Source organism: Oryctolagus cuniculus, chromosome 11, assembly GCF_051225735.1.
Source record: "Oryctolagus cuniculus isolate XC-2025 breed Fujian yellow rabbit chromosome 11, ASM5122573v1, whole genome shotgun sequence".
NCBI classification, from domain to species: Eukaryota; Metazoa; Chordata; class Mammalia; order Lagomorpha; family Leporidae; genus Oryctolagus; species Oryctolagus cuniculus.
In genome coordinates this window covers 77,642,875-77,657,549 of record NC_142877.1, presented here as the reverse complement: position 1 = coordinate 77,657,549, position 14,675 = coordinate 77,642,875, and positions in this window count along the sequence as shown.

Sequence of the window (14,675 nt, the reverse complement as noted above, 5' to 3'; positions counted from 1 at the left end):
ACATCTAGATATGGCAAAATACTCAATAACTCTTCATGGTCTTACTATAAATAGAAACATGGGGTTATTTACGGGACCTGCACTTTTTTTTTTAAAGATTTATTTATTTATTTGAAAGTCAAAGTTACACCGAGAAAGGAGAGGCAGAGAGAGAGGTCTTCCATCTGCTGGTTCACTCCCCCAACTGGCCGCAATGGCCAGAGCTGCATCAATCTGAAGCCAGGAGCTTCTTCCAGGTCTCGCATGTGGGTCCAGCGTCCTAAGGACTTGGACCATCTTCTACTGTTTTCCCAGGCCGTAGCAGAGAGCTGGATTGGAAGTGGAGCAGCCGGGACTCGAACTGGTGCCCACATGGGATGCCAGCACAGCACTCCCACTATGCCACAGCGCCAGCCCTAAGGACCTGCACTTCTGAGGTGTAACTTTTTGTTGGTTAATTTCTCATCATTTTATATACTTGTTTCCATGTAGAGTTAGGAAATACATCAGCAATATATGTTTCTGTTATATTTTGTTCAATTAGAATTGGTGGTAAAATAAATCTTTTTGCTTTTGAATTTGTGTCAGTGCCCGCATCCTTCTTTGACTTAGGTATAGTAAAGTCTGTTATTTGTACTCAAACCAAAAGAAGGACATTTAGTAGAAGTGGCATTTTCAAACACTCCCAATATAATAATTGACTTTTGAAACTCTATCCTTTAGACTTCCAGGTTTAGAAAGAGTTTTTGGATAGCTTAAAATATATAAAATAATACACTATCTTGTTGCTACCTGAATTTTATAGTTAGATGTATTTTATAAATCTCTGTATCTTTGAAAGTTAGTTGTTCATTGCATCATAGAATTGCTTTTCTGGCATTCCATACTGTTTATTGAATTACTGAATGCTGATTTCACGGTTTTTATTCTTATATATAAAATGTTACAGAATTTTCAGAAAGTACTCACATTTTATTAGAAAGCAAAGTATATCATATACAAATGTTTAGCAATTCAGCATTTTATTGAAAAGGATATACATTTGCATGATAGAGCAATTACAGCATAGTAAAAACATATTCGTGTTTTAAATTTTATAGTATATGATATATGAACTAAATGAAAAAGTGACTCTCTAGAGTTACGTAAAATAATTCATAATCTTGATACAGGTACAAAACATATTTTACTCATTTTATTCATTACTTTTGATTTTCAGGCAGCCTAAGTTATTGTAAATTGATTTTGTAGAGAATTTTGTACAGTAGACTATGCTTATTGCAGATTACTTAACACTTTTTGGGATTACAATTTGTAGTGTTTGCAGAAATAAATAAATAAATAAATAAACTGTCTTTACTAGGTTGATCAGAAAAGAAAAAATATCCATGGTGAAGGTGCTTAAAGAAGTGAAAGGGGGAATGGTGCTGTGGCGTAGCAGGTAAAGCTGCCACCTGCAATGTCAGTATCTTATATGGGCGCCAGTTCGAGTCCCGGTGTCTCCACCTCCAATCCAGCTCTCTGCTGTGGCCTGGGAAAGCAGTAGAAGATGGTTCAAGTCCTAGGGCCCCTTCATCTTCATGGGAGACCCGGAAGAGGCTCCTGGCTTCGGAATGGCGAAGCTCCGGCCAATGCAGCCAATTGGGGAATGAACCAGCAGATACCAGACTTCTCTCTCTCTCTCTGCCTCTGCCTCTCTGTAACTCTGACTTTCTGCCTTTCAAGTAAATAAATCTTAAAAAAAAAATAGAAGTGAAAGGGACCGGGCCTATGTAACCCATGTCAGGCAAGAGGAGAGCAAAGAGAACCAAGAGGAATGCCTGGGCTGTATTAGTCTCTGACCGTGAAAAGAAGCTCCTTCCATTTTTATTTTATTGTTATATAGTGTTCTAGGAAAACTTATTTATTGGGTATGTTTGTTATAATGAAGAATAAACATTATACATTTGATCATTATTTATTCAGTCAATCATTTGTACTTGATGAGTAGCACTATGCATGCAATTGTTTGAATCTCTGAGATAGTCTAGCCTTTGCTCACACTCCTTATATCCACTCAGTCTCAAATCCTAACTTTTACTTTTGAATTCTCTATTACTGCTTCCAATGCTATGCCTTACTGCTCAAGTGTATTCCCTTTCATAATCTCTCTTTTCCACAATTCATTTTCAATCCATCTTATACATCACTGTTGGAGTGACTTTCTTAAAATGTACATTGCTGGGGTTGATGCCATGGCATACTAGGTTAAGCCTCCTCCTGTAGTGCTGACATTCCATATGGCTGCCAGTTCATTTCCTGGCTATTCGTCTTCTGGCTTGGGAAAGCAATGGAAGATGGCCCAAGTGCTTAGGCCCCTACACCCACGTGGTGGACCTGGAAGAAGCTCCTGGCTTTTGGCTTCGGATCAACTCAGCTTCCACTGTTTTGGCCATTTTGGGTGGGGGGGAGTGAACCAGCAGATGGAAGACCTCTCCTCTGTCTTTCCCTCTCTCTCTCTAACTCTGTGTCAAATAAATAAATAAATAAATATTTTAAAAAAATGGACGTTGCTTCTTCAATAAAATTCTCTAGTTTCCTGTATTTTGCAGAAAAGTTAAAACTCCTGACTTTAAAAATAAAACCTAAATGATTTGGTCTCCCTAAGCTCATCTCTCTATAATTAACTCATTCTCCACATTGTTCCCACCATTCTGAGCAACTTGCAGTTTTTAGAAACTGGATTGTGAAATTTCAAAGTTTAGAGCTTTCATACCTGCACTGCTACTGTTAAATTATTTTCTCCACTTAATACATCTAAATCAATTCATACAGCTCTTCTAATACTACTTCAAAAATGATTTCTTCTGAAATGTTAAATCATGCAAACTCTTAAATCTGAAAAGTTGTCCTCCCTTGAGATTCCACTGGCACATTGAATTTGCATTTATTCCTACAATCACCACTTTGCTGGTGTTTCTCCCAGTAGATTGCAAACTCTTTGAGGGTAGGAGCTATGTCGAATTTAATTTTGTCATACTGATGTCTAGTGCAGTGTCTGACATGAGGTAGGTATCAAATCAGTACTTGTAGGCTGAGTGAATGTCATTTAGGGAGCAGCAATTGTTATGGTTCTTGCATTTGAACAGTTTTGTATTAAAACACTTTAGCATATAGTATAAACCATGTCAATAGTACGAATGTATTATTCAGTATAAGCCTCAGCTAAAGGGGCAGTAAATTAGCCTAATACGATTCTCAGGAGGAATAAACTTTAGTGATCTATTTCACAAATGTGACTAATAAATGATAAATGCGCAGTATATTTCAAAATTCCTAGAAGAGTAGATTTTAAATGTTTTCCCCACAAAAGGAATGGCTGTGTGATGAATTTGCTTATTAGCCTGATTTACTCATTTCACATTGTAAACATATATCAAACATTGCATTGTTCCCCATAAATATAAACAATTATTTGTCAGAAATAAAATTTAAGAAGAAATACATCAGCTGAGGAATTTAGCTGTCATTTTAGCAACAAGGTCTCACTGCTTAGGGACTATACTCACATCAGTTATGTAGCTCAGGCAACATTTGATGTCTGGCTAACTAGACTTCTAGGTATAATAAGTTTATCTATGCAAACAGTGTCTTGTTAGAGCCCCCCAGTGAGACTGGATCCACCTATGGATTCAAAAGACTTCTGGTTGCCTGATTCTGTCAATAAGCTTACAATTCCTGCCCCTGTGTCCTCCGGTGAGTCTTTTATGCATACACAAAAGCCAAACTGCTGAGGTTTCAGTAGGCTTACAGAACAATTTATATAATCATTTTGTGCCTCTTTGTCAGGAAATGTTTGTTTAATAAATGTTTGTGTGGAAGAATTTGGCCTGAAATTTATGGCATTATAACTTGGGGTAAGGGTGCTAATTCTATCCTATCAAAGATTTTTTTGGGGAGACCCATGATTAATTATCAAAAGGAAACTTTTACTTGAGCATGACTAAATTGGTTTCAGTCAGTTCATAGCTGCAGTTCCCTACCAGACCTTGCATAGGCTCTGGAGACCCCCAATGGCATGGCACACTGTCCAAAACAGTAGAGTTAGAGATTATTATTAAGCTACAACTCATGTAACAGAGACATAAATGAGGCAGAGCGCATCATGAAAGATCTGCCTGTGTCATCCCAGGGAGTGAGAGTAATTCACTACTCTGAAAATATGCTTTCTTAAGGTATTATTGACATGGAAACCAAAGCATTCTATAGAAAACTAAAACAGGGAAGGAGTTTGGACATTTGCTTGTATAAATTGTGAAAATGTATTAATGGATACACACTTTCCAATCTCTGTTTTTAATGCTGTATCAGTTGATTATACAGTATTTGCATATCCAAGCAAGATAAAGTTATTTGAAAGGATTTGAATTTTAAAATTACTTATTAAGTGACAAATTTTATGCAAGGAGAAAACAATCAAGATCCCTGTTGCGTTTAACTTTTCTTTTTGTCAAGTTAGTTGGACTTCTGAGATATAGCTAAATGTGTTTAGATATAAAATGAAAAGATTCTCACCTTTGCGACTGTGTGTTGAGTTCCCTGGGAGTTTTAAATGAGGAGAAAGCTAATATAAAACAAATGACTGCATTTCTGTGCCAATTACAGAAGCTACACACTTTGCCAGCAATTTTAATTTGAGAGGCAGAGAAGGAGAGAAAAGAGACGTACATACAGAGAGATGATAAATCCATACAGAAAAATAGATCAAAGAGTACCCTCATGCACTGTGTCACTCTTCAAATGCCTGCAATGGCTAGGGCTGGACCAAACTGAAGACAGAGCCAGGAACTCAATCCAGATCTCCCATGTGAGTGGCAGGGACTCAATTACTTGAGTCTTTTCTTTTTTCTTTTTTTTTTTTCTTTTTTTCTTTTTTTGACAGGCAGAGTGGACAGTGAGAGAGAGAGACAGAGAGAAAGGTCTTCCTTTTGCCGTTGGTTCACCCTCCAATGGCCGCCGCGGCCGGTGCACCGCGCTGATCCGAGGCCAGGAGCCAGGTGCTTCTCCTGGTCTCCCATGGGGTGCAGGGCTCAAGGACTTGGGCCATCCTCCACTGTACTCCCTGGCCACAGCAGAGAGCTGGCCTGGAAGAGGTACGACCGGGACAGAATCCGGCGCCCCAACCGGGACTAGAACCCGGTGTGCCGGCACTGCAAGGCGGAGGATTAGCCTAGTGAGCTGCGGCGCCGGCCCCAATTACTTGAGTCTTTATCACAGCTTCTCAGGAACTGCATTAGCAGGAACCTGAAACTATGAGTTAGAGCTGGGAATCAAATCCAGACAGTCCTATATGGGATGTACAAGTACTAACTGGCTTCTTAACTATTCAGCTAAATGCCTACTCCCTATCCAGTAATTGCAAAGTCTTCTTGTAGAAAAGCCTTTTAGAAAATAAATATTGTTGAGGAAAAGTAATTGTGAGAAAGCATTCAGGTGACTGCTCCATCAAGAAAATATTAGTAACAATATAATTGATGTTGAGAAAAGATAACAGCCTTTGAAAACTATTGATTTCAAACTCAAGCTGTCTTGCGAGCTTGTTATATATCTTTGGGAAGATACTTAGCGTGATTTATTCTCTACAGTCTCTAACTGAAGGCTGATGTGGAGTGAATGGATACAGATGGACATGTAGATGTAGCCGTAGTTATAGGTATAGTACTTACCAGAGTGTAGCATGTAAATTTTACATGGTATATGTTTGTTGCTTCCTTGCTTAAAATAAAGAAATTAGTTAAAACTTCTTTATTTTTTCCTGATTAGCCCAACTGGAAATCATAGTAGCTATTCTCAATCTCTCTCTCTCTCTCTCTCTCTCTCTCTCTCTCTTTTCCTCTCTTTCTCTCTCTCTCTAAAAGGAAGTGATTCTTTAAAAAAATATTTATTTATTTGAAAGAGTTACAGAGAGGCAGAGGCAGAGAGAGAGAGAGAAGTGTCTTCCATCAGCTGGTTCACTCCCTAGTTGGCTGCAACGGCCGGAGCTGAACCGGTCTAAAGCCAGAAACCAGGAGCTTCCTCCAGGTCTCCCATTCAGGCAGGGGCCCAATAACTTGGGCCATCTTCTACTGCTTTCCCAGGCCATAGCAGAGAGCTGGATCAGAAGTAGAGCAGCTGGGACTCGAACTGGCACCCATATGAGATGCTAGCACTGCAAACGGCAGCTTTACCCCCTGTACCACAGCAATGGCCCCAAGAGCTATTCTCTTACAGAGACTTTCTTAAATGGAGAGAAATAGTTTGTGTGTGCCATTCCTCCAGCATCTAATAAACCTCTCAGTTCTCTTCCTTCATCAGAACTCATGAAGGAACATCAAAATCTTGTGTTAAGACCATTAACTCCTTTCCTTCGAAGTAACAGGTTAGAAAAGGGATTAGTAATACATTTTCTTTATTCGAAGTAATTAGGAGATGATAGGTATGTAAAATTAACTTTATAGAAACTTTAAAAAACATTTCTGATATTTTCATGTGTGCACAAGGACTTTGATGACTGTGAATCCTGTAAGAGACTGTGTTTTCCAAAAATGGATGTAACAGTATCTCTCACCACCTGTACTCTTCTTACACAGTAAATTTGATGTCACATAGAGAGGTGTGGTCTGTGTCCTCCTGATAGTAATTTCTTAAAGATGTTGAACTACAATATAAAGTAAAATCTTTGATGAACACATGCAAGAGTTACTCATTACACTGTGCTAGTTCTTTTTTTTTTTTTTTAACTTGAGAGTCAGAGTTACACAGAGAGAGGAGAGAGAGAGAGAGAGAGAGAGAGAGGTCTTCCATCTGCTGGTTCACTCCCAAATTGACCGCAACAGCCGGAGCTGCACCAATCTGAAGCCAGGAGCTAGAGCTTCTTCCAGGTCTCCTATGTGGGTGCAGGGCCCAAGGACTTGGATTATCTTCTACTGCTATCCCAGGCCATAGCAGAGAGGTGGATCGGAAGTGGAGCAGCTGGGACTACAACCGGCGCCCATATGGGATGCCGGCGCTTCAGGTCAGGGCGTTAACCTGCTGCACCACAGTGCCAGCCCCTGTGCTAGTTCTTACAAGTGAGTTTATATATTTTTATTTTAGATTATCAATTTCCTCTAAAAATTGCAATTATTTTATAAAACTCTCAAAGTAATTTTTTTTAAATCCCAGTTTATATTTGGTTCTTATTGCAATAAAATACAAGAAAAAATAATAGAGAACCCCACAGCCTCACTCCAAGAAGTCAGTAAAACTTGTGGTTTCTGTTGTCTCAGTACCAGAAGTAGAAACTTCTAAGAACTCAGCTCAGCATATGATATTCACCCATCTTTAAGCGCATGTGTGATAGACAGAGCTTGAGTAGGATCTAATGAATATAGCCCTACATGAAGGGGAAGAGGGAACTTTTGAGTTTCTTCTGACTCAGAGAAGGAAAAAGAATTTCTGATGCTGAGAAAAGTACTTTTGTACCTTGTTCACTAGGTACAACTTTGTGGGGAGATGATGGGCACTCAAAGAACGGTCATGTAGTCAACACCATGCATCCAGACGTTGACCCCAGAGATGACTTAGTGTAGTAAAAGGTCCCTCTTCCCAGTGCCATGAGGGCCTGATCAACCAGTTTATTAGTTCATACAGTTATGTATGCACTCATTTGTTACTTGAACAATTATTTATTGAGTAGCATTAAGGGACAGGTACTATTTTGAGTTCAAGAGAAATTTCCATAAATATTATGCTTAAATTTTTTGCCACCATATGATTTAATTTATGGTGGCAGGAGACAGTAAGCAAACAAACAAACACCATTTTAGAAAAGTCCTTTGAAAAGAAAAAATAAAGCATATTGGCAGAGAACGACTAAGAAAGCCTTCTCTGAGAAGGTGACATTCATTTTGAGAGCTACATGAGACATAGTAGAACAGAAAGAACATTCCAGGAGAAACAGTAAACAGGACCCTGCAGTACAAACGAGATTGGTGTGTATAAGAGTTCAAGGAAAAGCAGATGAGTGCTGTGATTTGACTTATGGTTTAGAAAAATGACTCTGAAAGCCAGCAGCAGTGTGGATTGGGATGAGAGGCAAGGCGAGCTATTAAGAGGCAACTTTCCTAGTTCAGGGCTCTGATTATGGTCACTTGGACTAGTGAGGGATGTAGTTTTCAAGGCAGCAACAAATGGTTCGATTTATAGTATATTTTGGAGGTAGTTCCAATAATACATATGGTTGGATTGTGTAGGGTGAGAAAAAGAAAGCAAGCATGATGTACTGGACTAAGCATCAGGATGGGTGGTGGTGGCTGCATTTCCTAAGAATGTGGGAGACTAGGAGGGAAATAGATTTGAGAGAAAATAAGAATGCTTGTTTTGGCCATAATTTATGATCCTTATAAACATCCAAATGGAACTGTCAAATAGGTAAATGGATTTATAGGTAAGAACTCAGGGAAGAGGTCAGGGCTTTGTGATATAAAATGACCAGTGTTTAGGTGGCATTTCAAGTCTTGGCACTTTGAGAAGCAACACGGAACATGTTGTACGTAGAAAAGAAAAGAATATTGGGGACTGAACCCTGGGATGTACTTAGAGGTATTAACAGGAGTGAATGGTCAGCAAAAGAGACTGAAATGTGTTGGTCAGAGAGGGAGGGAAGTCACAGGAGTGTAGTGCCGTGGAAGCCAAATCAATATGTAACCAGAGATTAGATGGCTCTTTTGAGGAATTCTCTTCAAAGGGAAGCAGAATTATGGGGCAGTAATTAGAGGTGAGTGTGGGATTGAGAAAGCCTTGTTTCCGTTTCTCTTTTTCTATCATAGAATATAGTTGAGAATGTTTGCATATTGATGGCCTTAATCCATCACTGTAACTAGTTTGAAGACAAGAGGCCCTTCCCCAAATGTTCAGACCTGGGGCCAGCGCTGAGTGGAGTGGGTAAAGCTGCCGCCTGCAGTGCCAGCATCCCATATGGGCACTGGTTCAAGTCCCGGCTGCTCCTCTTTCCATCCAGCTCTCTGCTGTGGCCTGGGAAAGCAGTAGAAGATGGCCCAAGTCCTTGGGCCCTTGCACCCTCGTGGGAGACCCGGAGGAAGCTCCTGGCTCCTGGCTTCAGATTGGCTCAGCTCTGGTCATTGCGGCCATTTGGGGAGTTAGCCAGAAAATGGAAGATCTCTCTCTTTCTTTCTCTTTCTCTCTGTCTCTCCTTTTCTTTCTGTGTAACTCTGACTTTCAAATAAATAAATAAATCTTTAAACAAAAAAGAGATCCCCAGACCTCTGTGGACCATTTGCAAAGAAAACTCAGTCTTCAAAGAACTAAGGTGGAATGTCCTGGAAGCAGGGTGGGGACTGAATAAGGCAGAAGAGATCCCCATAAAACAGAGCAGTATCAAAGTATGTATTCATCAAAAATATTTTAATTTAACAATTTAAAAGTTTAATTTCATAAAAAGATGAATAATTGGGGCCTGTTTTGTTGCACAACAAGTGAGGTTGCTGCTTCTGATGCCAGAACCCCATGTTGGAGTGCTAGTTCAAGTCCAAGCTGCTCTGCTTCTGATCCAGCTCCCTGCAGTAGTAGACGCTCCTTGCATTTGGGCCCCCATCAGCCATGTGGGAGACTTGCATGGAGTTTCTGGATTCTGGCTTCTGCTTGACGCAGCCTAGGCTCTTGTGGGCATGTGGGGAGTAACCAGTGTATGGAAATTCTCTCTCTCTCTCTCTCTCTCTTTCTCTCCTCCCCACCCTCTTTATTCTGCTTTTCAAATAATTAATTTTTTTTACAAATTCAAACATGAAAAATTGAGTAAATAGAAAAATTCCAAATAAAGATAAGAGTCAGCAAGAATGCTGAGATGAGACATATTGGAGGCTGAGGTAAAAGCAAAATCAGTAGACTGGTCTTTTTTATATTTACATTTTTTATATTTTGTTTGCCATGGATCTTTGTGTACTAATTTCTTTCTTTCTTTCTTTCTTTCTTTCTTTCTTTCTTTCTTTCTTTCTTTCTTTCTTTCTTTCTTTCTTTCTTCCTTCCTTCCTTCCTTCCTTCCTTCCTTCCTTCCTTCCTTCCTTCCTTTCTAACTTTCTTTCTTTCTTTCTTTCTTTCTTTCTTTCTTTCTTTCTTTCTTTCTTTTTCTTTTTTGACAGGCAGAGTGGACAGTGAAAGAGAGAGACAGAGAGAAAGGTCTTCCTTTTCTGTTGGTTCACCCTCCAAATCCGTGCTGATCCGAAGCCAGGAGCCAGGTGCTTCTCCTGGTCTCCCATGCAGGTGCAGGGCCCAAGCACTTGGGCCATCCTCCACTGCCCTCCCGGGCCACAGCAGAGAGCTGGCCTGGAAGAGGGGCAACCAGGACAGAATCCGGCGCCCCAACCTGGACTAGAACCTGGAGTGCCGGCGCCGCAGGCGGAGGATTAGCCTATTGAGCCATGGCAACGGTATGAATTTGTATTTTAAAAAATATTACATTAAAATAATATTTATGTTGACTCCTGAATTTGTTTGTTGTGTTTCTTTTAAATTTTTCATCCATGGTGGGTACTCACCATATTCTGCTGCCAGTACTGTCTGCCAGCTTAGTGCACAGGGGCTCAAAACAGATTGCTCTGGATCCAGTGAAATAATGGAACATGATCATTTCACAAATATAAGAAGACCATACCATACACTTCAAGATTTGCATTTTTTAATTTTTGAATTTAATGACTCAAACCACAGTGCCAAGTTTTGAGTCTACATAGAAAGTTTTGTGTTTGGGGAGTTTTATCTCTACTTCAGTGACTTGTCTACCTCAGAAGCCCAAGGTAGGGTCAAGTACATTATTGTGCAGTATAGAACACTTGGCCAGTACTAATAATAAGCCTTAGGTTTCTTTCTTTTCTTTTTTCTTTTTTTTATTTGACAGGTAGAGTTATAGACTGAGAGAGAGAGAGAGAGAGAGAGAGAGAGGTCTTCCTTCTGTTGGTTCACTCCTCAAATGGCCGCCATGGCCAGTGCTGCACAGATCCGAAGCCAGGAGCCAGGTGCTTCCTCCTGGTCTCCCATGTGGGTGCAGGGACCCAAGCCCTTGGGCCATCCTCTACTGCCTTCTCAGGCCAAAGCAGAGAGCTGGACTGGAAGAGGAGCAACGGGGACTAGAGCCCGGCGTCCATATGGGATGCCGGTGCCACAGGCAGAGGATTAACCAAGTGAGCCCCGGCGCCAGCCCCAAGCCTTAGATTTTTAAGAAGGCTTAAATCTCTAGGCCATAGATCAAGAAGTGCTTCTATGTGGTCAATCCTAGAGAAGCTTCCAAAGCAAGCCTCAGCAAATTCAAAAGAATTAGAATCATACCATGCAGCTTCTCAGACCATAAAGGAATGAAGTTGGAAATTACCAACTCAGGAATCCCTAGAGCATATGCAAACACATGGAGATTGAACAACATGCTCCTGAATGAACAATGGGTCAAAGAAGAAATCAAAAGAGAAATCAAAAACTTTCTGGAAGTAAATGAGGATAACAGCACAACATACCAAAACTTATGGGACACAGCAAAAGCAGTGTTAAGAGGAAAGTTTATATCAATAGGTGCCTACATCAAGAAATTGGAAAGACACCAAATAGATGAGCTTTCAATTCACCTCAAGGATCTAGAAAACCTACAGCAAATCAGACCCAAATCTAGTAGGAGAAGAGAAATAATTAAAATCAGAGAAGAAATTAACAGGATTGAATCAAGAAAAACATTGCAAAAAATCAGCCAAACGAAGAGCTGGTTTTTTGAAAAAATAAACAAAATTGACACCCCATTGGCCCAACTAACTAAAAAAAGAAGAGAAAAGACCCAAATCAATAAAATCAGAGATGAAAAAGGAAATGTAACAACAGACACCACAGAAATAAAAAGAATCATCAGAAATTACTACAAAGACTTGTATGCCAGCAAACAGGGAAACCTATCAGAAATGGATAGATTCCTGGACACATGCAACCTGCCTAAATTGAACCAGGAAGACATCGAAAACCTAAACAGACCCATAACTGAGACAGAAATTGAAACAGTAATAAAGGCCCTCCCAACAAAGAAAAGCCCAGGACCAGATGGATTCACTGCTGAATTCTACCAGACGTTTAAAGAAGAACTAACTCCAATTCTTCTCAAACTATTCAGAACAATCGAAGAAGAGGGAGTCCTCCCAAATTCTTTCTATGAAGCCAGCATCACCTTAATTCCTAAGCCGGAAAAAGATGCAGCACTGAAAGAGAATTACAGACCAATATCCCTGATGAACATAGATGCAAAAATCCTCAATAAAATTCTCGCCAATAGAATGCAACAACACATCAGAAAGATCATCCACCCAGACCAAGTGGGATTTATCCCTGGTATGCAGGGATGGTTTAATGTGCGCAAGACAATCAATGTGATACACCACATTAACAGACTGCAGAAGAAAAACCATATGATTATCTCAATAGATGCCGAGAAAGCATTTGATAAAATACAACACCCGTTCATGATGAAAACTCTAAGCAAACTGGGTTTGGAAGGAACATTCCTCAATACAATCAAAGCAATCTATGAAAAACCCACAGCCAACATCCTATTGAATGGGGAAAAGTTGGAAGCATTTCCACTGAGATCTGGAACCAGACAGGGATGCCCACTCTCACCACTGCTATTCAATATAGTTCTGGAGGTTCTAGCCAGAGCTATTAGGCAAGAAAAAGAAATTAAAGGGATACAAATTTGGAAGGAAGAACTCAAACTATCCCTCTTTGCAGATGACATGATTCTGTATTTAGGGGACCCAAAGAACTCTACTAAGAGACTATTGGAACTCATAGAAGAGTTTGGCAAAGTAGCAGGGTATAAAATCAATGCACAAAAATCAACAGCCTTTGTATACACAGACAATGCCATGGCTGAGGAAGAACTTCTAAGATCAATCCCATTCACAATAGCTACAAAAACAATCAAATACCTTGGAATAAACTTAACCAAAGACGTTAAAGATCTCTACGATGAAAATTACAAAACCTTAAAGAAAGAAATAGAAGAGGATACCAAAAAATGGAAAAATCTTCCATGCTCATGGATTGGAAGAATCAATATCATCAAAATGTCCATTCTCCCAAAAGCAATTTACAGATTCAATGCAATACCAATCAAGATACCGAAGACCTTCTTCTCAGATCTGGAAAAAATGGTGCTGAAATTTATATGGAGGCACAAGAGACCTCGAATAGCTAAAGCAATCTTGTACAACAAAAACAAAGCCGGAGGCATCTCAATACCAGATTTCAGGACATACTACAGGGCAGTTGTAATTAAAACAACATGGTACTGGTACAGAAACAGATGGATAGACCAATGGAACAGAATTGAAACACCAGAAATCAACCCAAACATCTACAGCCAACTTATATTTGATCAAGGATCTAAAACTAATTCCTGGAGCAAGGACAGTCTATTCAATAAATGGTGCTGGGAAAATTGGATTTCCACATGCAGAATCATGAAGCAAGACCCCTACCTTACACCTTACACAAAAATCCACTCAACATGGATTAAAGACCTAAATCTACGACCTGACACCATCAAGTTACTAGAGAACATTGGAGAAACCCTTCAAGATATTGGCACAGGCAAAGAATTTCTGGAAAAGACCCGGGAGGCACAGGCAGTCAAAGCCAAAATCAACTATTGGGATTGCATCAAATTGAGAAGTTTCTGTACTGCAAAAGAAACAGTCAGGAGAGTGAAGAGACAACCGACAGAATGGGAAAAAATATTTGCAAACTATGCAACAGACAAAGGGTTAATAACCAGAATCTACAAAGAGATCAAAAAACTCCACAAAAACAAAACCAACAACCCACTTAAGAGATGGGCCAAAGACCTCAATAGACATTTTTCAAAAGAGGAAATCCAAATGGCCAACAGGCACATGAAAAAATGTTCAAGATCACTAGCAATCAGGGAAATGCAAATCAAAACCACAATGAGGTTTCACCTCACCCCGGTTAGAATGGCTCACATGCAGAAATCTACCAACAACAGATGCTGGCGAGGATGTGGGGAAAAAGGGACACTAACCCACTGTTGGTGGGAATGCAAACTGGTCAAGCCACTATGGAAGTCAGTCTGGAGATTCCTCAGAAACCTGAAGATAACCCTACCGTTCGACCCAGCCATCCCACTCCTTGGAATTTACCCAAAGGAATTTAAATTGGCAAATAAAAAAGCGGTCTGCACCCTAATGTTTATTGCAGCTCAATTCACAATAGCTAAGACCTGGAACCAACCTAAATGCCCATCAATGATAGACTGGATAAAGAAATTATGGGATATGTACTCTTTAGAATACTATACCGCAGTAAGAAACAACGAAATCCAGTCATTTGCAACAAAATGGAGGAATCTGGAACACATCATGCTGAGTGAAATAAGCCAGTCCCAAAGGGACAAATACCATATGTTCTCCCTGATCGGTGACGACTGACTGAACACCAAGAGGGAAACCTGTTGGAGTGAGGTGGATACTATGGGAAATGGTGGCTTGATCAGCATAGCCCTGACTGTTAATGAACAACTAAATACATTATACCTCTTAGTAGTTTTTTTATCTGTTCTACTTAATATGACTGGTTTAGATCTGTAATTGATGCACAGTTATTCTTAAGTGTTGAAAATTAACTGAAAT